This window comes from Schistocerca serialis, chromosome 6, assembly GCF_023864345.2.
Source record: "Schistocerca serialis cubense isolate TAMUIC-IGC-003099 chromosome 6, iqSchSeri2.2, whole genome shotgun sequence".
NCBI lineage: Eukaryota > Metazoa > Arthropoda > Insecta > Orthoptera > Acrididae > Schistocerca > Schistocerca serialis.
In genome coordinates this window covers 440,416,455-440,427,193 of record NC_064643.1, presented here as the reverse complement: position 1 = coordinate 440,427,193, position 10,739 = coordinate 440,416,455, and the positions used below count along the sequence as shown (strand labels likewise).

The following is a 10,739-nucleotide window of genomic DNA, read 5'->3' as shown; positions in this document are numbered from 1 at the left end:
GTCTACGCAGAGAGGCGATTCCGCCATGTTTATCTTGTGGAGGCGTGATCGGGTGAACTGTTTACCATTGACTGTGATGTACCATGTGGATCGGACGGCTGTGTCCAGTGGAATCGCGTGAATCGTCTTCCACACCACCTTCCAATTATCCTGAGGGCTTTTGATCTCCACGATGTTTGGTGGGCGCCTCTGCTGTAGGACATGATATATATCCCGCGCCGACGCCTGTTTCGTCGGTGGTACTGCGATACGGACATAGCTATGTTCAATGTAAAAGTTCCCGAAGTAGTAGAAGGGTGGGGGTATGTCTTGCGTCGTCAGTGGGGGCATAATGGAGGGCGGAGCTAAGGACTCCAACAGCAAACCTGTCAAACTTTCCGGGTGGTGGCGCCACAGCTTGACGTGTGAGCTGACATACAGGGCCACAGCTCTTTCGTGGACATGGACTAGACCAAGACCTCCCCTTTCTGGGGGAAGGGTCAGTGACTCATAACTGACTTTGAAGAGCATGCCTGTACTGACGTAGGCTCCGAATGCCGCTAATAGACGTCGAGCCATCAGTAACTGTATTGGGAGAACACGCGCTATGTGTGGAAGGCGCGATGCGAGGTAAACATTGACGAAGTGTGTCCTTTGGAGAATGTCGAGGGTCCGCAGACGAAGGTTGAAGATCTGGACCCGAATTTGTTGTAATAAGCGGCGGTAGTTAAGAGCCGCGGTGCGCCGTATGTCGTCGTGAAACTCTATTCCGAGACATTTGATAGTGCCACGAAGCTGTAGGGGTTCGACACACGCTGGGGTCAACCCGTCTCCTATGGCCATGGCGACCGATTTGGCGACGTTGAGACAGCTGCCGGAAGCCACACCGTACGTGGTAATCCATTCTAGTGCTCTGTTGACATCGTCGCGATTGCGGAACACGAGAACCAGGTCGTCTGCATATGCTGTACAGCGAAATGTGACGTCACGTAGGGTAAGACCGGTGAGGCGTTGACGGAGACCACAGAGGAGCGGTTCCAGTGCCAGAGCATATAGTAACGTCGACAAGGGGCAGCCTTAACGGACGGAGCGGAAAATCGGGAGGGACTGCGAGAGACGCCCGTTAACGAGCACTTTGGAAGTCGCCCCTCGGAGTAGGCGCATCACGACGTCTGTGAATTGCTGTGGGTACTGCATGTGTTGGAGAACGGACGTTAGGTACGCGTGATCCACTCGATCAAAAGCGTGGCTAAAATCTAGTGATGCCAGCGCTCCCGGGATGCGGCGTGCCCTGGCTAGGGCTATTAAGTCACGGTATCGACACAGTGCTGTGTGGATGTTGTTGATACCCCCTAGGGAAGTCTGATCTGGCGAGATGACGTAAGGTAGGGTCGGTCGTAGACGGTTTGCTAGTAGTCTGGTGAATATCTTCATGTCGCAGTTGACGAGTGTTAGCGGGCGGTAATCTTGTATTCGAGCCCCACCTTTAGGCTTGTGAACAGGTATAATTATTCCTTCTACGAAGGTCGCAGGGAGCGGCACCGCGAGGGACATGAGCTCCCGACAGATGTCTGTTAACTTGGGAGCCAGTAAATACTGGAAAGTTCTATAAAACTCCACAGGGAGCCCGTTGGGGCCAGGAGAGTTATTCACCGCTCCTTTACCGATGGCGTCGATAACTTCGTCTTCCGTAATGTCGTTCAATAATTCAGTTTGTAAATCCTGTGGGACAATGCCGTAAACCAGTTGTGAGACTGCTGTCACCGTCGTCGGGTCGGAACATTGAGCAGAATAAAGTCGTGCGTAATGGTCGAAGAAGGCTTCAGCAATATCGCGTTGTGTGGTGTGATGATGGCCGTCCTCAGTGGTGATGGCATGTATCAGCGCCCGTCTTCGCAGTGCACGTTCTCGGATGACGTGGTACATGGTGGGTGGTTCCGTTGCGAGTCTGTCTTGTGTCCGCGCTCGGACGATCGTCCCTTCGAGGTATCGGCGCATATGGGCTACGATCTGTGCTTTCGCACGCTGAACTGTCAGCTGTCGTTCCGGTGTGGGTGGCAAGGAGGCGCATTCGCGAAGGACGGTGAAATAAAAATCAAGGGTCTGCCGCCTCCAAGCAGCAGTCTCACGACCATACGTAATAAAGGTTCGCCGTAGGGCCGGCTTGGCGCAGGTTAACCACCAACTAATCGACGTAGGATACGTTGGGAGGCGGCGGACGCACAAACTCCACGTGTCTTCGATGGCGCGTCGACAATCCGGAGAAGCGAGATGAGCAAGGTTTAATTTCCAGGGATGTCGGCTGCGCCACACCCGTTGGCGACGAAGGGTGACGGCACATATATAACCCTCGTGATCAGAAAAGGCTACTGGCCACCCCTCCGCGTCACTCACCGTTGCCGCGAGAGAACAGGAGACGTAAATCCTATCGATGCGACTAGACGAGTGACTCGTGAAGTGGGTGTATCCCGGTCTATTTCCTCGGACATGTTCCCATGTATCTACTAGCTGGAGATCGCTGATGAGTGTCCCAAGTTCGGGGCACGGTGAATGGCGTGGCAGCTGATGTTTAGGTGCTTGGGTGCAATTGAAATCGCCCCCTAATATCAAGTCATCGTGCCTGCCCTGAAAAAGCGGTGCTATTCCTTCTGCGAAGAAGAGCGATCGGTCACGACGGCGATTCGTTCCGGAAGGGGCGTACACATTGATAAACCGGACGCCTTGCACCGTTACGGCCATTCCTCTAGCGTCGGGGAGATATCGCCTCGAGGCCCTCTCTGAGGAGAATGGCGACTCCACTGTTAGTTGGCGAGGCGTGGGACACATGAGCCGTATAACCATACATCCCCGGGAAATCGGCGACGAAGACTTCTTGGAGAAAGACAGTGTCAACGTCTGCTGCATTGAGCATGTCTTGGAGCAGCGACAACTTCGTACGTGTCCGAATGGTGTTAATGTTGATGGTCGTTAAGCGATAGGTTTGTAAATCGTCTCCTGAGGTGGGGGCTGCCGTCAGTGTCGCCGTAAAAGGTGGGGCCTGTGATCTGCACCGTCATCTGTTGCTACTCGGGAGGGGCCGAGGTGTGGGAGGAGAGACCCCTCTCCTCATCCACCACAGCGGCCGTGGAATCGTCTTCAATGTCATCCTCCCAAGGTCCGTAAGTTAACGGTGGCTGCGGTAGAACACTTGAGGGCTGAGTGACTAAGGGTGAATCCGCAGTTGTTTCCGGTTGTGTACCAACGGTGGGTGCTGTGCTGGCCATCCGTTTGTCCGAGGGAGCGGAATCGGGTTTGTCAAAATCAGACAAAGTGACAGGTGAGGGCGATCTCGTAGCATCCACTCTCCTCGTCGTTTCGTCGGCCGTCCGGTCGTCAACTGGAGAAGACGTCCGCTGGAGGCAATCGTCTGAGGGTGTGCGACGTCGCTTTTTATGTTTTCTCGGTGACCTTTGTTTGCGGACGTGAGTTTCTGTGTCCGAAAGAGTTTGTGGTTCCCGTATAGCATCCCCCTCAGGGAGAAAGGCAGAGGTCGGTACAATCCTAGCGTCGAGGTCCATTCTCTCGTCCGAATCTTCATGTGGAGTCGATGGGCGGCGTTCTTCAACCCCTGCAGACACCGTAATGGTGTTGGTCAATCCAGGACCGGCGACAGGTACGCATTCTAACGCTTCCTGTCTTCCGGGGGGGTTGTCGTCTGTCACGACGGTCGATCGTGTCACCTCTGCGTAATTGAGGGGGAGGGCCGTGAGCGTAGGAGGTGGTGTCGTGTCATGCAATGGAAGTTGTGTAACCCGACGTTGAATACACGCCGAGCGCACATGACCCTCCTGGCCGCAACCAAAACAAGTACGAGGTTGGCCGTCGTACATTATTATTGCTCGACAGCCACCTATGACTAAGTTGGACGGCACATGTTTCTTTAATTCAATTTTCACTTGTCGGACGCCGTTGAGGACTTGGTACGTCTCGAAGGTGTTCCATTTTTCGGCCACGTCGCTAATTACCGTCCCATAAGGGCGGAAAGCTGAGGTAACGACGTCCGGTGGTACTTCGAAAGGGAGTTCGAAGACTCTTAGTGTGCGTAATCCTAGTCCAGCATGGTCAACAGTAACCTCTCCGATGTGACCATCGGAGTGTTTGAACTTGGGAGTGTTCGCGCATCTATTCACAACTGCGTGACATAACTCGTCATCGACCATCTTGACGTAAACGACGCTGCTTGTGACGGATAGGTGGATACCGATGATGTGCTGTGTTGGTATTTGAACTTCGTCACGGATGAATCGTTCGACTTCAAAGGCTCGTGGTCGTGCGTAGTCGGGCTGGAAGCTGATCTTGATGGTAGCTTTTCTGTACGAATGAACCATGGCGACTCAGTGTTAACGGACGCGAGTATTAGCTGCGGCGAGGAAGTAAACAAACTACGCGCGCTCGCGACTCTGCGGACGGGACCGCGACTCTGCGGGCGGGACGTAAACAAGACGTCCTCGCCGCTCACCGGTTGAAAGCAGACTGACAGATTAAAACTGTGTGCCCGACCGAGACTCGAACTCGGGACCTTTGCCTTTCGCGGGCAAGTGCTCTACCAACTGAGCTACCGAAACCCGACTCACGCCCGGTACTCACAGCTTTACTTCTGCCAGTACCTCGTCTCCTACCTTTCAAACTTTACAGAAGCTCTCCTGCGAACCTTGACGTGGCTAAGTCACAGCCTGGGGGATGTTTCCAGAATGAGATTTTCACTCTGCAGCGGAGTGTGCACCGATATGAAACTTCCTGGCAGATTAAAACTGTGTGCCCGACCGAGACTCGAACTCGGGACCTTTGCCTTTCGCGGGCAAGTGCTCTACCAACTGAGCTACCGAAGCACGACTTACGCCCGGTACTCACAGCACTTGCCCGCGAAAGGCAAAGGTCCCGAGTTCGAGTCTCGGTCGGGCACACAATTTTAATCTGCCAGGAAGTTTCATATCAGCGCACACTCCGCTGCAGAGTGAAAATCTCATTCTGGAAACATCCCCCAGGCTGTGGCTAAGCCATGTCTCCGCAATATCCTTTCTTTCAGGAGTGCTGGTTCTGCAAGGTTCGCAGGAGAGCTTCTGTAAAGTTTGGAAGGTAGGAGACGAGGTACTGGCAGAAGTAAAGCTGTGAGTACCGGGCCTGAGTCGTGCTTCGGTAGCTCAGTTGGTAGAGCACTTGCCCGCAAAAGGCAAAGGTCCCGAGTTCGAGTCTCGGTCGGGCACACAGTTTTAATCTGCCAGGAAGTTTCATATCAGCGCACACTCCGCTGCAGAGTGAAAATCTCATTCTGGAATTTTCCGACATAATTCTCGAATTTTTCCATCTTAAGTCGATTTATTGCTTATATCATGCCAAGGGATGTCTGAGCAATCCTTTTGAAGAGCGTCATGGTTAACATTTATTAGGTTTCTGTAGGTTACCAGGTGAGATTTTTCTTTGGTGGTATGCACTGAGTAATTTAAGAATATCACGTCATGAGCAGAGAATCCCGGAGCGGATGTCTGATTGGCGCGAATTATTTTATCTGGTCGCTTTGTTGCTATTTTATTTATGGGTGTATGGCTGTGTGGCGTGTGATGAGTTGGGTCCAGCGGTGTTAAACTCATATCATTGGAGTGGAACAGTCTCCTTAGTTTTTCTGCACAGGGTGATTTTAAGTGTAAGTCGATGTCTGTGTCGCCCATAATGATTATGTGTTCATACAGATGAAGAAGGGCGCCCTGGGCTGTCGCTGTACTGACGCTCCATCTCCTTCGCCCTGGTTAGGATAAGTAGTCTCTATCCAGATCTACCTCAATTGAAGCGAGGTGAGTTGCTCTCGCAGTTTTGTTAGTCTTCTTTGCAAAGAAACAGGAGTCTCCCAACAGTGCCCGCTACCAGCGCTCTAGCGTCGATGGCTCCAGCACTTCCAGCCACATACTGTGAGTGGGAGAGGGAAGCCTCAGCGAAATAGCCACGATCAAACAAATAACGCCGTCTCGTTGATATTATTTAATGAATTAACAACGAATACAGTCAATCGTAACTTTGGGTACATCTACTCATGAACCTTGGTATGTTACTGTCAGCCCTCCTTGCTCGGTCCAACGAAATTAAATATGTAAAATTCGGTCATAAAATTTCATTGAAACCGAACTAAGTAACGTGTCTGAATTTAACTATAAACCTGTAATTTTTATTGCGTGAATGATACTATTATTTAAAGGAAAGCTCAAGATATCTGAGGCGCTATGAACCTAACTCTCAAAAAGAATCAGATCTAGTGCTCTAAATTCTCCAGATCTCTCGTCATATGGGCATTCCTCTTTTAGAGGCAATGGAGAAATTTAAGTGGTCTGCAGGAAGCCTTTCGAAGAGTTCAACATCGATTTGCAACTGTCGGATGAATGAGCGGACGCAGTCCTTTCCGTGAGAAATCGTGCTGCCACCCCGTCTGATCGTTGCTATTTAGCAGGCATGTTAACGGCCTGCGCTTCTCTGTTCACTACTAGAATACCACGAACAGCTCTTTAGGCCGATATGCGTGATCCAGTTTCAAGACCGGCATCGGTCCATGAACGACAACCCTGTTCTAAGAGGTATATTCCAACGTGATGCACAGCTGTTAAAACACTCTCTAGTATTGATATGGTTCTAATTCCCGTCGGACGATAATGGTTTCCCTAAATCATTCGAGTGGAAGCCTTGCGACGTACTTGACCTCTTATTCTCTTCCAGTAAGCCCTGGTGGACCTGAGAGACAGGTACTGCGTCAGTCGACAGCTGGAACAAATGCCATAATTACTGGACTGGTTATCGACGCTACTCTCATAATACTCCTCTCGACTTACCAGGCACCTGCGGAAGATGGTAGCGGCAGTCGCGTTTCCGATTATTTAAAATTAGCGAAATATGATTGCACAGAGAGGGAATAATTGTTGTAGAAAATTAATGTGCTGTGTGAAGTTTCATTAATTAAATATCGCTAAATAGCTCTTCCATAACAGTCAAGTTGTTACAGATCGTTTTGGCCTTTTAGGTACTCTACCACCGTGAAGACCATCACAGTGAGTTATGGGCTCTTAGAGTATAGTACGGAGGTTACCGAAGTGAAAGTTCTCGCCACCGTGCCTAAAGAGGAGAGAATTTCTATTACTTTGTGATGCCATGCGGATTTAGATGATTCCTACAGAAAATAGAAACTTAGGAAATGTAGTCTTGGCTAAAACGCGTCCACTGACAGATGCAATTCATGAGCCTTGGTCCTATCCGCTCGGCCATTAAGCAGTTAAAGGAGAATGAACGGAATGGAAGGAGAAAGCAATAAAGTTTGTAGCTGTGCTCGCCATGTATGTAGGTGAATTAGCGGAGACGTGACATGGGCGGCTCTCAGGTTCGTTCTCCCCCTGTGGTCTGGGTAGGGGTCTGTTGTCACGTTTACGTTCTTCTCTGTTCATGTTTTTTAACATTTAATAGAGTGTTTAAAATGTTGTACTAGTGGCGGATATCTTTTGTAGTCCCAACTATTCTCCATTTTCTATGACGATCATCCCACACTAATGAGAAATATATGGAACTTTTTCGGAACGGAGGGTCATCTCCTCCTCCCCAGGGGATCTCTTGGAAGAGATACTACTCAGCATTTTCGTCCCCACTTACCTCCTTCCACCAGGAACCTTTACGGAATTTTCTAGGACACTAAACTCGACATGACGGTAATAAACAAAAGCATGCAAGTATCTACTTTGCCCTCTTAAATGTGCATCTTCAGGAGGAAACCAATTACATTGTATAATAGGCCTCCTGATTAAATTAATTTGATTATAATTTTTTTAATAAAGTTAAACTACAGTATAGTATGCACGTTTAGCGCAGCATGTTTGATTTCTTCGGCTGGGTCACAACTGACTCCATTTCCCAGTCTGAGCTCCAGCTCCATCTTTAATGATCTCGATACCGACAGTGTGATAAAATACAAATTTCTTTTCTCTCCTTTCCTCCGTTTCTTTTCACGCATTCGCATCGTTGCCTTAACCACTCAGGGGAAGAACTTATTTGACTTTGTAAATCACGGCACGAGGACAAGGATAAACAGAGGGTTTCAAATTAAATGAAGCAAATATAAATCAGGACTCCAGAAATGACATTAAAAATTTAGAGGTGACAGGCTGTGATGTAGACAGAGTCCGTTAATAGATGTATTTTTAAAACCTTATGTCTCTTAGTAAATAATACGAAATCTCCATCAATACGACCACAAGTACTGCTTTGTATCATTTTCAAACGTGTTCACAGCACACATTGACCTTTCGCCATTCACATCTCGATGGTTACACTTCCTCCCCTGCTGTTCATGAGCAGATTCCTTTCAGATTTTTTCCTGTAATAACACGGATATTTTTGAGCTACAGTGCTCAACAATGCCTTTGTAGATTTCTCTGCCTTAGCATGTATCTGCATCGACATAAATATAGAAATACAATGTGAATCTTTAGACATTTCTCGAACGGACCTGCACTTCCATCTACGACAATTCATGTACACAGAACTTATTCGGAAATGAATTGCTTCGTTAATAGCTACTTCATTATTTTTCGACGTCACCAACAAAAACCTGAAGAATAATTTCGTTCATTCCCCAGGAGGTTCTTTAGTTTGATTCTTGTCTTTTCAAAGATATTTTTCCATGCTTGGGAGTCATCTAAACAATCGAGAAAGAATATTTTCACCATCCCTTTAACATGAGAACATGCACACCTATGAAACATGGAGTGCGCGTCTGACTTTGTGAAAGGTTTGTAGTAAGTGCTAGCGATATAAAAACTGTCGCCTCGGTGTGCAAAGAGTAGAGGAAACAATAGATTTAAGGGATTTTGAGAAAGGGCTCATTGCGATAGCTAGGCAGGTGCGGTGATGGCTATTCGTATGTGGAGATAAATTAGGCATACTGTTACATCACGTAACAGAATATGCCATGTTTCATGGAAACATCTCGTCTACTCAACAACAAAAGCTAGTGATGGCGGTATTCCGCTATCGCGGACATTGACATGGGATTCCCAAAGACCTCTGTTTGTTACGCAAGGTTCCATTAAAGATGTGGGCCACTTCAATACTAATGCTGACTATTTAATGGCCGACGCCTCTCTCAGCGGATATGGCGCCGGACAGCAGTCAGTGCTGCAAAATCAGAATCGTGTCTCATGCTTTCAACAGTGTGATAGTAAATTACACTTGTCCAAGCCAGTTTGTTTTATTTACTTTGCGTACCTTCGTACGACGTTTTCCTCTTCCATGATCATCAAATTTCTTGAGAAATGTGAATGAATAAGCGCACACTGATTATGGGATCAAAATTTTTAGCAGCTTAAAAGCTTTTTTTTCTTTTACTGCCTATGAACAAAACTACCGCCTGCTGTGTCAACACTGTTGTTCTAATTGTCTGGTTGATGTACTGTGTTTTCCGACAAGAATAAACCCACTCAGTCACGATTACCAGAACACTATTTTAGATTGCCGAGCGGTGGGTGCATCGACCTATCCGTGTCAGTCGAAGATCATGGCCCTCGAAGAATCTCACGAAACGTTTTCTTTTGTCTCATAATCATTTATCCTATAACAACGGCGAAGTTTTTTATCTTGACTTAATAATGTATTAGCTCCGTTTCAGATACTGGTTTCTCTGGATTGAAGCAGAATTCCATGGTATTATCTTTCGTTATTTCGTCCCAGCAAATGGAAAATTTATTCAGTCAAATAAGGATGAAAATGAATAAAATGGCAAGAAAGTTGATAAAACACAGTATAGATCTCTGGAGATACCCGGTAAATCCAGACTATAAAAAGCGTCACAACGCTGTCGAAACATTTCCGAGGTGAGAAACTATTAGAGAAAAGAATTGTTACTATGTATCCTTTATCAGGGTGAGGTCATAAAGAAATAAATGGCATCGCTCATAAAATTTGGCTATAAATAATGTGGAAGCCTGTTATTACTTCGAAAACAGTATCGTAAGAACGTCGTAATATTGCATGTACAAGCAATATAACGATTCAAGAAACAGTATCATCAGAAACATGATGGGTTGTAGAAAGCAGATGAAACTTCGTTTCCATTGCTGCTGCATGTAACGCCGTAATACCAAATTTCTTCCGTGTGTGGATAACAGAGGCTATTTGAAGTGTTACTGCTTTGCCTGTGACAGTTTCGTGTGGTTCTGCTGTCATAGCAACATAATCCACTTTGAGTCAATTATCAATGCTTGTTGCTACTATTTTGTGAGTTTCTCCTGATCCATCAAATTTAGTACTCTTCATCGAATCAGACAAGAAAAGCAAAAAAATTATAGATCAAGGAAAACAAGATGGGTACTCTCTGCTTGTAGTTAGACAACAGGACACTTCTCTCAGGCACTACCATATTAGTAACGTAGCTAGGAGCGGCTAATAGGCCACAAGATTTAATCTGCTTTACTTCAAAGTGATTCGGAAATTTCCTTAATTATCATTCTACACATTTTTAATGTGATAAAACAGAAGAAAAAAGAATCGGGAAACTGAAGGAAATGGAAACAGAGGACGACAGAGCCTGCATAGAGATCGAAACTGTGAAGTTACTGGTTTGCTCGAGCATTATTCTCACAAAATCACCTAGCAGTCTAAGAATTCAAGCACACCAGACAAAAAAATTTTCAACTGCAGGTGACTTCAGGCTACTAGCGTGTAACACTGTCGCGTGCCTTGATAATCGCCTCATTTCG

General features: G+C 47.2%; 1 non-coding gene across 1 annotated transcript; it reads left to right on the top strand.

Moving 5' to 3' along the window:
- Positions 1-5,147: 5,147 nt before the first annotated feature.
- On the top strand, positions 5,148-5,222 carry Trnal-caa (transfer RNA leucine (anticodon CAA)). The gene has a single exon. It is a non-coding gene; the product is annotated as a tRNA-Leu (tRNA).
- The last annotated feature ends 5,517 nt before the right edge of the window (positions 5,223-10,739 follow it).